At 32.5% G+C, this 15,288-nt stretch overlaps 1 long non-coding RNA gene across 1 annotated transcript; it reads right to left on the bottom strand.

Moving 5' to 3' along the window:
- Nucleotides 1-8,395: 8,395 nt before the first annotated feature.
- Nucleotides 8,396-14,845, bottom strand: LOC134268432 (uncharacterized). The gene is made up of 2 exons (XR_009992364.1): nucleotides 14,780-14,845; nucleotides 8,396-8,805 (listed from the first exon to the last, which is right to left on the bottom strand). It is a non-coding gene; the product is annotated as an uncharacterized LOC134268432 (long non-coding RNA).
- Nucleotides 14,846-15,288: the final 443 nt, after the last annotated feature.

Genomic DNA, 15,288 nt, shown 5'->3' on the forward strand with positions numbered 1-15,288 from the left:
ATATAAACCGAGCCCCCGTGTCGTAGTAGGTGCTGGCACGAAAAAGATCCCTCCCTGCTCAATGGCTCTGAGTGCCGAATAGAGGACAAAATTTGCAGCTCTCCACCGGCAAATGGTGGCGTCTCCATATAAGTGAAAAATTTTCTCGAGGGATGTTAAAACAATATACAATCAATCAATCTTTTTCACTTTTATTATTATTCTTCCCTTTTCCCTTTTAAAATTTTTGTGCAGATTTCTCAGAGATGGCTCGCCCGATTTCTGGAAATTTTCAAGGAAGATGTATCTTTATCTTAACCTTATTCATTTTTTATTAAATTCACTTCCGGTAGGAAGTTACCCCCCCTTTTGATGAAAAAGGACCTCTTTGTCTGTGATGGAACTCAAAAACAGCACAAGCTAGAAAGCTGCAATTTTTAGGGATGATGGAGACATGTTGCCATGTTGCACCTGGGTCAGGATATTTTCCAAGTGCCTAGTATGGAACTGTTAGGGGGTAAAAATTTTAGGACACAATCATGACTGATTTTTTGAGACATTTTGCATCCTATTTTTTGAAGTATAATTATTTTGTTAAAACATATAAAGCAATATTTGTGTAGAAGTAAAATTCTTTATTACATTAAGAAAGTGCTGAATCATCACATTAAGGGCAAATAGGGGCCAAAAGTCTTTATTAATAACTCTTTTTCAGTCAATATTTTGTTATACATTACTGAAGCCAAAATGCTTATCTCAAAAATCTAAAACTATATACTATAATCTCTCGTCACACGTTACATAAATGGGGCCACAAGGGAAGAATGCGAAATTTTTGACGCTTTATATTGAAAGTTGGAAATATTTTGATAATTAATATTGAATGAAAAAAGTTCAAAATGATGTTTTGAACAATATGAACATTTTTTTTTGGTAAACTCCTCATTAAGGAGTTGAAGGGTTGGCCCCCAAAAAATTTCTTTTGCAAATAACTAAAAAAGAAAATGAATCTTTGAATAGTTGTAGAACAAAAAGTGTTAAAAATCCAAAGAGCTATAAAGTAAAATCAGGAAAAAGGGACTGGGCACTCAAATTAGGGGCTGAAGGGGCCAAAAGTATTCAATCGATAACTCTTTATCAGTCAATATGTTGTTATACATTACTGAAGCAAAAATGTTTATCTGAACAATCTACATATTATGATTTTCATGTCGTGTGATACATAATTGGGGGCCAGAATGAGAAATCTTTGACGCTTTATATCTCAAACGTGAGAAATATTTTGATAAGTAATATTGAACAAAAAATGTTCAAAATAATGTTCTGAACAATATGCGACCTTTCATTTTTCGTTAAACGTCCCTAATAAGGAGCTGAATGGGTTGGCCCCTAAGTATTTCTTTTGCAAATAACTCGAAAACGAAAAAGAATCTCTGAATAGTTGTTTTAGAAAAAGTGATCAAAATGCTAAAGTTTTAAGATGATATGAAGAAATCAAGGGCTGATCCTTAATATTAAGGGCCGTGAGTGGCTAAAAATCGAATTTATAAGTCTTTTAATGTTCAATATCTTTCTACAGATTAAGGAGGCAAAATCATTCTTCTTCGCAATCTTTATCATTATTTTTGAATGATATAAAATCTTATCTCATCTCATCAAGAATCGGACAAAAACCCCACTGTTGCTCGCAACAGATGTATCTAGTTATGATAATTATTCGTTTTGTACCTTCTACTAATAAAGCTTAGAAGATTTATAAAAGATTGAGACTTAAGGTTAATTTTCTGTAGTGTTCCTCTTATCTAATAATACAACTTTTTTCTCCAGTTCCTAAATGATTTGAAGTCTTTGATTTCTTTTCGGTTTCATGTTCAATAATTTACATTTTTCACGTGTGCTGATTTTTTTTGACGAAGAAATACGATATCAGTTAAACAGGTCAAAGAAATTTTAAGTGAAACAGAAAGAAATGCAGTGCCTTTTGCAGCGACCACCTAAAAGCAAATGCAAAGGGTTTATACTCAGTGCTGATATCGGTGAAATGATAAATTTCATAGTTAGGATGGAAAAGTTTACCTTTAATATAAACATGATTAACAGCACTCTGGTTGCAATAGGGTGCTTGACAATAAACTAAATCTTTTCAATCGACTTAAAGGGGGGTGTACGGCCACTTTTAGTGCAGTGAGAGCAAAATGTAAACATTTCTTCAAATGGCTAAACTACATTATATTTTGATCAAATTTTAAGTTTTTTTGATAAAGATACAATAAATATGCATAACCGAATGCATGTTGTGCATATATAATCTATACTTTTTTAGAAAAATGCTTTTGATATGCTCCTTAGAACTGCGCAGCTACAGAATTCAGCAGAGCCTTAAAAAATCCAAAAAAAAATATGCAAACTGTGCATTAATGTTTTCTCTACAACCATTTGTTGAGAAAATGTCTAAATTTTGCACTTTTCAATGATAATTTCAAGTTCAAAACAAGGTACCATTGTCTTCAAAAAGAGTGTAAAGAACCATGAAAGTAGTTCATGGATAGCAGCACGTGGTCTATTTTTAGCACAGAATCTTGTTTTCCAGACCTCTTCTTAATACGGAGGGGCATAACAATCTTTAAATGCAGAAGAGAATTACAGTTGCAAAATATTTCAATAAATAATATGAACACTTTTAAAAGAGGAAAGGTGTTATAGTGTGGCTTGAAGTAATTTATTTAGCATTAGTATCGAACAGTTGTTATAGTTTACGTATTGATATAAAAAAATTAAACTCTTTGATTCCAGGTAAGGAAAAATGAGCACCATCAAAGTTAAAAATTAAGAGTTTGTAAGTTTGCCACAGACAAATTATATTATGTATTAAAATTTAATTATCTAAAAAAAAAACACAAAGAAATTAGACACATAAAATTGATACGAATGACCTTGTTTTAGTACTTTTAGTACCTACTAGTACGAAGCGTTATCAAAAATTTCGCGAAATATCTCTAACTACAAAACCACAGTTCAAATTAGATAGCCAAACACAAGTTCTATAAATAGCATATGCTGAAGTTTTGATCCTTGTTTGTGATGTCACAATCTGAAAATGACGTCTAATGAAAAATGGTTGTCTCAGTGGAACTCTTGGCACATGTATATCTTAAAAATGCCTTTGAAGTAGCGTATAAGAATTTGTTCATGTGAAGCAGTTTATTAATTAAAGGGCTTCCTATAATTTCAATTAATGATTGTATATGTTTTAGTGAAGGAAGGCAGATGGTTGAATATGATACTTGTTATGTTGCCCGGTGAAAGCAAGTTTGAAAAGGGATGTGTTTTTAATAAAGCAATATGCTATAAAACCTTCAATTAAAATTTTACACTTTGAAAAATACTTGAATATTTCAACAATAATATAAATATCAAATACCTTAGATATTGTTTACTTTTTGATCACCCCTCGTATACTGTGTCAAATAAACATTTATAATTTTCATTCAGAGGAGCAACAGTTGAAAAGGCATGAAATCATTCAGAGTGGGTTAGGAGATTTAATGAATAAATTTTTTTTCTATTTGCCCATATTTTCAAAATTACAATTGTACAAAGTAAAGAGAAAAAATCAACCTATAAACATCTTTAAAATGATGTTTGGTGGTCCTCCAAACTGGGGAAAAATTATTGGGTCCGTATTTATAGGTGAGAAAAAAATCCTTAAAATTTAAACAGAATTTTTACGGAAAAAAAGAAAAATATCGTGTAATGGAATGTTAAAAAATTAAGTGGGGCCCATTTCTAGGCAGTAGATCGGGAGAGGGGCAACCAAATATTTTTATAACAAGTGGTATTGTAAGGCTATAGTACATGTTCCATCACATACTTAGTAATGCAATTTTTTTAATCTTTGACACTATTTTAAAAAACAAACATAGGATTTTGGGGGAAGGGGGGGGGGGGGGGGGTGGGGTTAGCACGCACTTTTTTTGTGATGATAGACATAGCATATATGCAATGGACCTTTCTTTGCAAATATTGTGCTCGCTTCTAAATTTCATAGAAACAACTCATTATATTTTATCAAGCTTCGTATGTTCAATGAGCGAGAGCTTACAATTAACGTTGTCAACATAATGAGAAATGATGCGTTTTTGTGTCCAAACATTACTCCATACAATGTGTGGGTCATTGCAAACATTCTAGCTATTTATGTGAGGTGCCTGAAGGATATCCCATAACTGCCTATTTTTTTTACACTTCAAACAAAATAGACATATGTACCAACTTTTCGAATGTAAGACATGTAATTACAATTTATTTTTCATGCACTGCATATTGTTTAACATTTTCAAATTGAATGCTAACATTCCTTTCAGTGCCCCATTTGAAAATAACTTCTATCGCCACAGAAAAAAACCCACCGTAAACAATTGTTTTGTAATTTTTTTCTTTTTTTTTTAGTTTTAAAGAAACCAACAAATTATCAAGACTTGTTCCATGAAAATCAAATATAATAATGGTAATAAACGGATTTATCCCCAAGCAGAAAATGCATATGCCAACCACGTGCTCAGTGTAATAATATTAACAGAAATTTGAGTTGAAAATAGAACACTTTTTCCCGATTTGCTGGATGAGGTTAAAATCGGTTTTTCATGAATCAGATGATGGATGCAACAAATAAAAGTAGTAAGTAATATAACCTAATGATTATTACTTAGTAATTTCTTTCTTGATGTTATTATGGTCGCATTTATTCTAAAATCATTGTTATTCGAACTCTGTGTGACAGAGGAATGGCGGACCAAAATAAACACATGGCCTCAGGAAGACACCCATATGAAAAATCAAATTTTCAAGAATTATGGATAATGACAAGAAAAAAACGAAACAAATGGTTGTAGCCATATTATCAATGAATCAAACTAGCTATTTTCAATGCATTTTTCATCTCTAAAGCTGTAGCTGCGCAGTTCTAACATGATTAATTTTCTTCTAATTAAGACAAAATAAACTTAATTGTTTACTAATTTTGGCTCAAAGTAGGTAATTAGTGCATTAGCACTTTGATAATTTTGGGTAGTTTTTTAGAGTTTAAACGCATTCTTGGTATTTCTTAGTTTACACCAGACTAAACCCAAAATGGCTTGTACATCCCCCTTAAAAATCTAAAGAAAGAACATGGACAATTTGGGGTAAATACGACAGAATTAGTTTTAAGTAGTATTGTAAAGCTTAAGGTGTTTTCTAGCAATTTTTATTTAAAAAAATTAAAAATTATTAAAATATATAAACATGAAAAGTTAGCAAATTTGATGAATTACATACAAGATTGTTGAAAGCTCTCCCTATATTTTCATTATTAACAAGTAGCAGTTCTTCAGAAAATAAACCGAATTCATAGATTAAATTAAGGTAGGATTCTTTTCAGATTTCTTTCTGATTTTAAAATAAATGAAATGTTTACATAAGACAATATCACTCATTCATGGTACCCCTTTCCTGGACATTAATAATAATAATGATAATAATAAATTACTTCTGCCAAGTAAGTCACTACTTGCATTAAAAAACATGAATGCTTTTTCTTTCTGCCAAAAAAATACTACCATAAAGGGCATATAAGTTGACATTTCCAAATTGACATAAATAATTCAATTAAAATAGGTATTGTCTAATACGATATTTCTCTACTTTTCTTAATTTTTAGGCTATATTAGTGATTTTTATATGCTTCCTATATTTAAAATTTTTCTCATAATCACACATGGCAAAGTTGTCACATAAAGATTCAAAATGATAGAAAACAAAAAGTTTCACCGTTTCCAAAAAAAAAAAAGAATATTTTACGGATTACTGCTCAAGTGTATACTTAGATTGGAAGCATATAAAAGCTAGGCTAATTCTATTTGTTTGAAAAATCATATTCATTTGATATATTAAGGAGCTTTAGTGTCCCTTATTATTAATTAAACTTACAAAATTGCATCAAGTCTTCGATGGTGTAAAAATTATTACTAAATTCATTGTTCTATAAAATTTTGAGAGGCAAAAAAAAAATTTCATACGCCACCATTCTGCCCAAAAAAATAGTCCCTGATAGTTTTCAAATGCGGTTTGCCGTTTCTATTTAAGGATATACGCAAAGCAGTTTTAAAATTTTTGTCTTTTTTTATGGGGTTTTTATAGAGTTCCAATTCTTGAAGGAACTGTGTGATATTTAAATGTCTATAAATGGTGTGGTGCATTTCTTCTAAAACAACTTTTAAAAAAAACCTCAAGAAAAATGTTTAGTATTTTTTACGTCTTTTGCTAGAAACTAAAAGATATTCATCAATTAATATCTTTCACAAAATCCTGGAAATACATTTATTTTTTTCAAATCCCTTACACCTAAATATATAAGACATATAAGCAAATGCCTTTGAATATTTTATCTAATCAGAAACCTGAGAAAAAACCCACCTTAAAAAACAATTATTGAATGAATCAAACTAATGACAAAAATTGGCAAACTATGTCTCTTTGGATGTTTTATAAGCTCTAAATATTAGTACAAGGTTCAGGTTGTCTGAATAATGTTTTAAATTATGAAAGTACAAAAGATGAAAAAAAAAAAAGGATTAAAACTCTGTCGAGACTGAAGCTCTACTAGTTTGTATATATAACAAAGGAAAAGAATAGTAGCAGTTGAATTTGAATCTTTGCAACAGAAACTAGAGGTACTGTGAGCAATGAGCTCACTAAACATCTTCCGCCTCCCATATGAATATAAGGGGAGTGTCCATGTTTTGTTGTGGGAAACCCAAAATATGTGTCAGATAAAAAGTAAAATGGAGGTGCAAAATGGCAATAAGTAATAAAGATTCTGTGAAAGTTTCATCAAATTTCATTGAGTAGATGAAAGGAGTTGCGGATGAATGGTCCCCCAAAGCGTAACAGACAGACGGATGACGGACAAGTTAATATATACCCTCCCGCTTTTCAACTGGGGGTATAATGACTAGAACTGTAATCCTTGATCTAGTATCTTTTGGAGGAAAGAGCGATCAGACTTAAACTTAAAAATCTGCAAAACTGCAAAAATCAATCAACAGAATAATATATCTAAGTGTAGTCTACTTGTGTGCCAAGATATATTGAAATCCGATTAAACTGTAGGAGGAGTAGCGTTTTGAAAGTATTTTTCAAAAAATCAAATTTTTGGTAAAAACCCACCATTTACCGAAATCAAAAACTTACAAACAGAATTGTGTATTTTAGTGTATTTCAAGGAAATTGCTGTTTTTTGTAGCAACGGCAAAACCCTTTGTCGAAATTAAAAAAAAAACCATATACAAAATTACGTGTATTATTGTTGTCTTCTTGTGTGTCAAGAAAGCTTTAGGATGCGTAGGAATTGTTCATAGACTGACAAACAGAGGTCCGACATACACCTTACTATAGCATAAGATCATTTGGTCTCTGACCAGTAGAGCTAAAATGAAAATTAAAAATAATAATAATTATAAAGCACATTTCATTATTATAAACATATTTAAAATTACATATTTTGGCTTGTCTTTTTATCTCGGTTTAGAAAATAGGTACTTATCTCAACCTATGCATTTACACATACTAAGCTAATTAAGCGAGTCTGTTTTGCAACTAAATGACTTTGAATTTGTATTATTACTCTATGACAAAGGAGAATGATTACAACTAGCATTCCTAAAATTCGTACATTAACAAAGTCTCTTCATCAAAATATATACTGCAAGAAGTATTATTGTTTTCAATCTCTAGAACTATCTGAATAGCTTGATAAACACTTACTTTAAATCAAAAAATTTGGTTTCCTTTCATTTATGAAAATGAAATTAATAAAATATCAATCAAAGACACAAAAATAATTATAAATAAAAACATTATTATAGAAAATTTTAATTGTTTTAAAAGAACAATAATTATGAAAACATAATAATGGCAAAACAATTCAATCCTTAGACGCAAAAGTGTGTAGCAGACTTAAATTATGTTTGTATTTCTAACATATAATTTGCAATTATAGATTTAGTTTCAACAAATCATAATAACATTTATTTATGGCTTTGTGGAACATTATATATTAATGCACGTACATGTACTCGTATGTGTATGATTATGGCATAAGGCACTTTGGTTATGAGTTGTTGTTCGACAATTAATCACAAAACAAGCAAGACAATACTTCCAAAAGTAATTTAACTCAAAAATAAAAAAAAAAGCATTCGTATACTTGCATAAATAATTTTACTGAAAAAAATTAAATGATAAGGAAAGTTCGATGAGGAACTAAAATTAAATATAGAGAAAGTATTTACATAAGATATTTTGAGGTTTAAAAGGTTTTAAAAAAGTAGTAATTTAGTACACATTTTAGATACCTTTGCCATGAAAAGGCATGATGTTTATAAATTTTCATAACTGTCTTTTCCATAAAGTCCATAATGTAAAAGTTCTGTAAAAGTTATTTACTTTGATATATATGGTATGTAACTAAAGAATTATTGTACATATCAATAGTTCCTAATCATTGATACATATGCACGTACATACATGTATAAAAAGCAGGAAAGATATTAAAGATAAGCAATCAATGAAGGAAAAATTAAAATAATCTTAAACATCTTTTATTAAAATAATCTTAAACATCCTTCATTTTTCATCTGTAGGTTTATCGTTGTTGCTGGATGGTGGGAAGGGGAACTCAACCGTAGCATAATCTGTTTTTTCATCTTCGCCATGGATAACTGGTTTTCCACTGTCTTGCCTTGCTTGGTCAAACTGTACTTCAACGTAGAGCAGCCCATCCTGGTTCTGTTTAAGTAAAGTAAAGTTTAAGCTGAACAGTAACAAACTGTTTTGCTCAATGAGACTTTTTCATCTTAAAAGGTTATTATCGAAATTTATAGATAAGATAATTATATCAACAAAAATAAACTTGTAATGACGTAATCTGAAGTAAACTCTTAACATTTTTTTGGTGCTTCATCACCATCAAAGTTTATTCTGTTTTTAAAAAGAGGCCCATCGCTCACCTGAGCTAGGAAAAAGCACAAATCAGATCCGAATTGAAAAGTTTACTAAGCGGGAGACAAATCAGATCCGAATTGAAAAGTTTACTAAGAGGAAAGGGGGGGGGGGGGCTTGAATTCTAATACTACTTGAGAATGCCTCCATATCAATACTGCATAAAATTTCTTGAGAAAGTTCTTGAGAAAAATATTTTTAAGATTTTATTTTAACATTTTGTTCGTATATATTACTTTGTAATAATTTGAATATGACTTCCCATTCTTTCACTGCCTACCCCCATTGTGGCCCACCCTATCTCTGGAAGTTATGATTTGAACAAACTAGTATCTACACTACCTGAGGATGCTTCCATGTGATAATCATTAATCATGGCTTTGCAGTACTTGAGAAGAAAATTTTTTAAAGATTTCCCTATATATTCCTATGTAAAACTTTGATCGCCCATTTTGGTCTCAGTGGTTCCGGAAAAGAGGAATAGTAAAGATTTTTTTCCACATATTCCTATGTAAAAGTTTCATCATTCATGGCCGAGTTGTTTTGGAGAAGATTTTTAAAGATTTTTCCTATATATTCCTATGTTAACATCTGATCAGCCATTGTGGCCCCGCCCTACCCCCGGGGGTCTTGATTTGAACAAACTTGAAAGTACACTACCTACGGGTATTTTGGTCTCGCCCTACCCCCAAGGTCATGATTTGAAAAAAAATTGAATCTACATTATCTGTAGATGGTTGCATATAAGTTTCACTTTACCTGTTACAGTAGTTCTTGAGAAAAAGATTTTTAAAGAATTTCCCTCTATATTTCTATGTAAAACTTATGATTCGCCATTGAAGCCCCGCCCTACCCCCGGGTGTCATGATTTAAACAAATTTTAATCTCCCTAAGGATGCTTCCCTATAACTTTCAAGTTTCCTGGCACAGAGGGCCTTGAGAAGAAGATTTGTAAAACATACCATCAATTATTCACTATTTCTGAATTATCTCCCCTTTAAATAAGGGCGTGGCCTTTCATTTGAACAAAATTGAATCCCCTTCACTTAAGGATACTTTAATTGTGGCAAGTTTGGTTGAAATTGGCCCAGTGGTTCTTGAGAAGAAGATGAAAATGTAACAAGAAGCCCAGGAGCCACAGCACTCACCTGAGAACATCGGTAAGGAAAAAGCACATATCAGATCAGAACTGAAAGTTTACTGAAGTGGGACGGGGGGCTTAAATTTTTTCCGTAGGGGGTCATGATTTGAACAAACTAGAATCTACACTACCTGAGGATGATTCCATATAAATATCACTAATCATGGCTTTGAAGTACTTTTTAAAAAAATTTTTAAAAGGTTTCCCTATATATTACTATTTAAAACTTTGGTAGGCCATTTCGGCCCCGCCCCAGCCCTGGGGTGAGGATTTGAACAAACTTGTATAAAAACTATCTGAGGATAATTCCACATGAGTTTCATCTTTCCTGGCCCAGTGTGGTTCTCGAGAAGAAGATTTTTAAAGATTTTTTCTATATATTCCTATGTAAAACTTTCAACAGCCACTATGGCCCCAGCCTAGCCCCAGGGGTCATGATTTGAACAAATCTGAATTTATGCTACCTGTGGATAATTACACATGAGTTTCATCTTTCCTGTCTCAATGTTTCTTGAGAAGATTTTAAAGATTTTTTCCTATATATTCCTATCTAAAACTTTGATCCGCCATTTTGGCCCTACCCTACCCAAGGGGGTCATGTATTGAATAAAAAATTGAATATACACTACCTGAGGATGATTCCACATGAGTTTCATCTTACCAGGCCCAGTGGTTCTTGAGAAGAAGATTTTTAAAGATTTTTCCTTTATACTCCTTTGTAAAACTTTGATCGGCCATTTTGGCCCCACCCTACCCCCAGGGGTCATGATTTGAACAAACTTAAAGAACTATATGCAGTATATTGCATATATTTGCCCCCACAAAAGTCAAATTTTGAAAACTTCCTGAAATGTGCTGAATTCAATAAATTGTATGAGAAATATAAATTAACAGAAAATATTATAGTGTCAAAGCAGTGCATTTACAATTTTTGTTTTTATGACGTCACAAACTAGTCCGATTTTATAGCCTTTTTCAGAAAGAGAACAAATTGGACAAAATTTCAACAATTTTAGCTTTAAAATTTATAGAGCGCAAGTTTGTCCAGGAACAATATTGACATATTTCATTGATATTATCATTCTACACATTATATCAAAATATTGATCCTAACACACATGCGCTCGGTATTTTTCAAAATATCGACATAATATGTACATTTTTCTGTAAAATTCATAAAAAAACTGAAATTTACGTCATGTTTGTGACGTCATAACGTACATATGGCGTCATTACTTATAAAAATATTCAGTGCTTTGAAGTCAGCATATACTTCCCTGTTTAAGAACTTAATTAAATATATCTCAATAAAGTTTGATTCGGGGGGCAAATATTGGTTATTACCGAATAAAGTTCTTTACACTACCTGAGGATGATTCCACATCTTTCCTGGCCCATCGGTTCTTGAGAAGAAGAATTTTTAAAAATGCCATTAATTTTTCTCCAATTCATAATTATCCCCCCTTGGAAATTAAAAGGGCATGGCCCTTCATTTGAACAAACTTGAATCCACTTTACCCCAGGATACTTTGTAGCAAGTTTGGTTGAAATTGGCCCAGTGGTTCTTGAGAAGAAGATGAAAATGTGAAAAGTTTACAACAAAGACGACGACGACAACGACGACAGACAACAGACAAATTTTGATCAGAAAAGCTTACTTGAGCCTTTGGCTCAGTTGAGCTAAAAAGTTTACAACGACAACGACAACGCCGACAACGACGATGACGACAACGACGACAACAACAGACAACGAACAAATTGTGATCAGAAAAGATCACTTGAGCCTTCGGTTCAGGTAAGTTATAAGTCGGTCAAGGTGACCTACATTTTAGCTGACGTACTTAAGTGAGGTAATAAAAACCAACAAAACTAATACCCCAATTAGGAGAGATAGTGTGTGTGCGCGTACGAGAGAGAGGGAGGGAGAGAGAGAGAGAGAGAGAGAGAGAGAGAGAGAGATATTGCACTAATTTGTAATTACCTCCCCTTGGAGAAGGGCATAATCCTTCATTTGATATTTGAACAAATCTAAATTCCCTTCAACGGACGAAACTTTAAGGCAAGTTTGGTTAAAATTGGCACAGTGGTTCTTGAGAAGAAGTCAAAAATGTAAAAAGTTAACAGACGAACGGACAGATCAATGCCGGAAAAAATGCAATCGGAAAAGCTTACTTGAGCATTCAGCTCAGGTGAGCTAAATCGTAGATTGTGTTTCAAGAAATACAAAAAGCTTCAATCGTATGATTTAAAGTAATATTCGCTGTAAAATCTACATTGAAAAGCACCCAATTGTACCTTCATGACAAGCACTAAATTGAGCATGTACTAACTAGCACACATTATTTTTAGTTTTATGGTATTTTTGACAGTTGTGGCATAAATTATAGAGTTTTCATCCCTTGATGCATCATTTGTGCAGGTTTGGTTTATATAAGCTTGATAGTTTCTTGGTAATAAACCTGCACTTTTACAAGGTCCATTATCTGAAAAAATTTATGTCGAATTCAGTACCCGAAGCAAGTCCATTAGTGTGAATCCTAACCCGTATCATCAATGCAAGTTTGCTCAACGTAGGGCTTATAGCTACTTGGAAATAAAATCTGCACAAACTAGAGGTACTGTGAGCAATGAGCCCAATAAAGGATACCCTCGCCTCCAATATGAATACAATGAGAGTATCTATGTTCTGTTGTGAAAACCTAAAATATGTGTTAGATCAAAAAGTAAAATAAGAGGTACACAATTGCAATATGTATGAAAGATTCTTAGAAAGTTTCATCAAATTTCATTAAGTGGTATGAGAGGAGTTGCTGATAAGGGATGGGTACCACAAAGCGTAACAGACAGACGGACAAACGGACAGACATGCATGAGAGACGTACAGCTAGACGAACGGACGGACATACCGATTACTATATACCCTCCCCCTTTTCCAGCGGGGGTGGGGGTATAAAAACTTACATTTTCACTCATCCAGAAAACGTAGGTCAGATTGAGCACCCGAAGCAAGCCTGGTAGAATGCATCCTTTGGTGTATCATTCATGCAATTTTAGTCATTAAAGAGCTCAAAGTTACTTGGAAATGAATCCTGCACTAAAAACTTTAACATGTTCACTCATCTGGAATATGTAGGTCAGATTCAGCACCCAAAGCAATTCTGGTAGTATGTATCCTAAGATGTATCATCCTTGCAAGTTTGGTTATCATAAGGCTCATAGTATCTTGGAAATGGAACATGTACCAAAAACTTTAACCTGTTACTAAGTCACTCATACGGAAATGTAGGTCAGATTCAGCATCCGAAGCGAGTCTAGTAGTATGCATCCTTAGATGTACCATACAAGTTTGGTCAAAATTGGGCTTACAGTTATTTGGAAATGAGACCTACACCAAAATCCGCACCAAAAATGTTAACCTGCTCCAAAAAAACATTAACCTTGTCATTCCTTTGCTGAAATTGCAGCATCTGAATCTTTGACTGCTACAAAGCATCTTCCATGCATTTCTAATCAATATAGGTCATAGAAGTACTAAAATAATTTGCCCCAAAAACTTAACCTTAACCTAGGACGCCGACGGTATCACACAAGCTTCCCTAACTTCGTTGAGGTGAGCTTAAAATGGAAGCCCTTAATCTGTATATGGTTATGTCTCTAAAATAGTGAAAAATTCTCCAATGGGGCGTTAAACATTTTTCTGTTTTTGTTAATTCAAATTTTCGACCATCGAACATGCTCTTAAGGTTGTTTAATAATTGCCAACTATATAAGTATACACAGATATACGGACCCTATTAAATACATGTATACGTTTTGTCGGATCCAAGAACAAACAGTTTGCATGATGCCGTTTGAACAGTTTGGTACGAGGGTTCGAAAATGCACGTTGCAGGAGAACACAGTAAATGAAAATTGAAAGTTTCTTTATTTTTGACTTTCATGTATCTTATGCTGGCTTCCTTGATGTAAAATGATGTTAATCTTGTGCCAAACACCAACAAATGCAAATCAGATGTAGTTGAACCGCCCGTTGAGTGATTTAAGCGGTTCAATATCTTACTCAGCGGTAAACATGATTTTCTGTAAAGCATCGGAAATGTTAAAGTTGTTAAAGTATAAATTTATAATTTTTTTTTAAAGTATAACAAATCAGAATGTGTTAAAGAATGTAACTTGTGATGCAAACTGTTTAGTACAGTTACTGATCAATACTATTTTGGTCGTAGTGTATTTTTGCAATGGAGAATCTAGTACATGTACAAACCTTTCATCCTTAAATGAATAAAGCCCCTATTACAAATATATTATATTCTAAAGCTTAAGTAATTTTACACATTCCTCAATGGTTTTAAAAGTTATTTAAAAAATCTATTTCGAGATCGATATTAGTTTATGGCGCATTTTAAGGAATTGTTACATTATTTACTAGAAAAAATATTGCATAGTTGTAGATCAAATACAGATTTATACATGTATAGCGATGATTTTGGCATAAGGAGTAAGTACATGAAGTCATATGAATGTACAAGAAGCGCTATCATATCTTCCAATGAGACAACGTAAATATGGCAAGAAAAACTTTTGAAATATGCTTACAAAATAAAATAGAATAAAAATTACCTTATAACCATTTTTGTCACGTCCCATTACTTTCCGCTGTGTTGGAGTACACGTTATCCACGTTCTGTGTCATGACTATTTCCTAGAGTTTTCATAAACTTGAGAATGATAAAAAAAAACCATTCAAGCATGAATATTTCATGTATACATTATGTCAGAGAATTGCATCAAGTTAAAATCAATTGTCTCAAGCCACGGTTCGGAGTTCCACTTATAGCTATCTCCTATGCGTTGCTGCCTTGATAACATAAGTTGTAGTAATCTTGAATATATATGCCTGTTTGTTGTGTCGTAATGTTCAGCCAATGACAATATTTGTTTCCATCGCAATTGAAATCATTAACATCATCAGTTAACTAACATATTTCGTTCAGAGAGATTGGTTACTGAAAGGTCGTGTCAAAGTTAATAATCCCACTATGCTTTCCTCGCACTGGTCAATATTTTAAAGGAATACGCAATATTCTCTTGAAACAGAAATTGGTTGTTGTTAACTTTCGTATAAACGT

Source organism: Saccostrea cucullata, unplaced genomic scaffold (assembly GCF_032062105.1).
Source record: "Saccostrea cucullata isolate Sc308-1 unplaced genomic scaffold, CSIRO_AGI_Scuc_v1 ctg9535, whole genome shotgun sequence".
Taxonomy (NCBI): domain Eukaryota; kingdom Metazoa; phylum Mollusca; class Bivalvia; order Ostreida; family Ostreidae; genus Saccostrea; species Saccostrea cuccullata.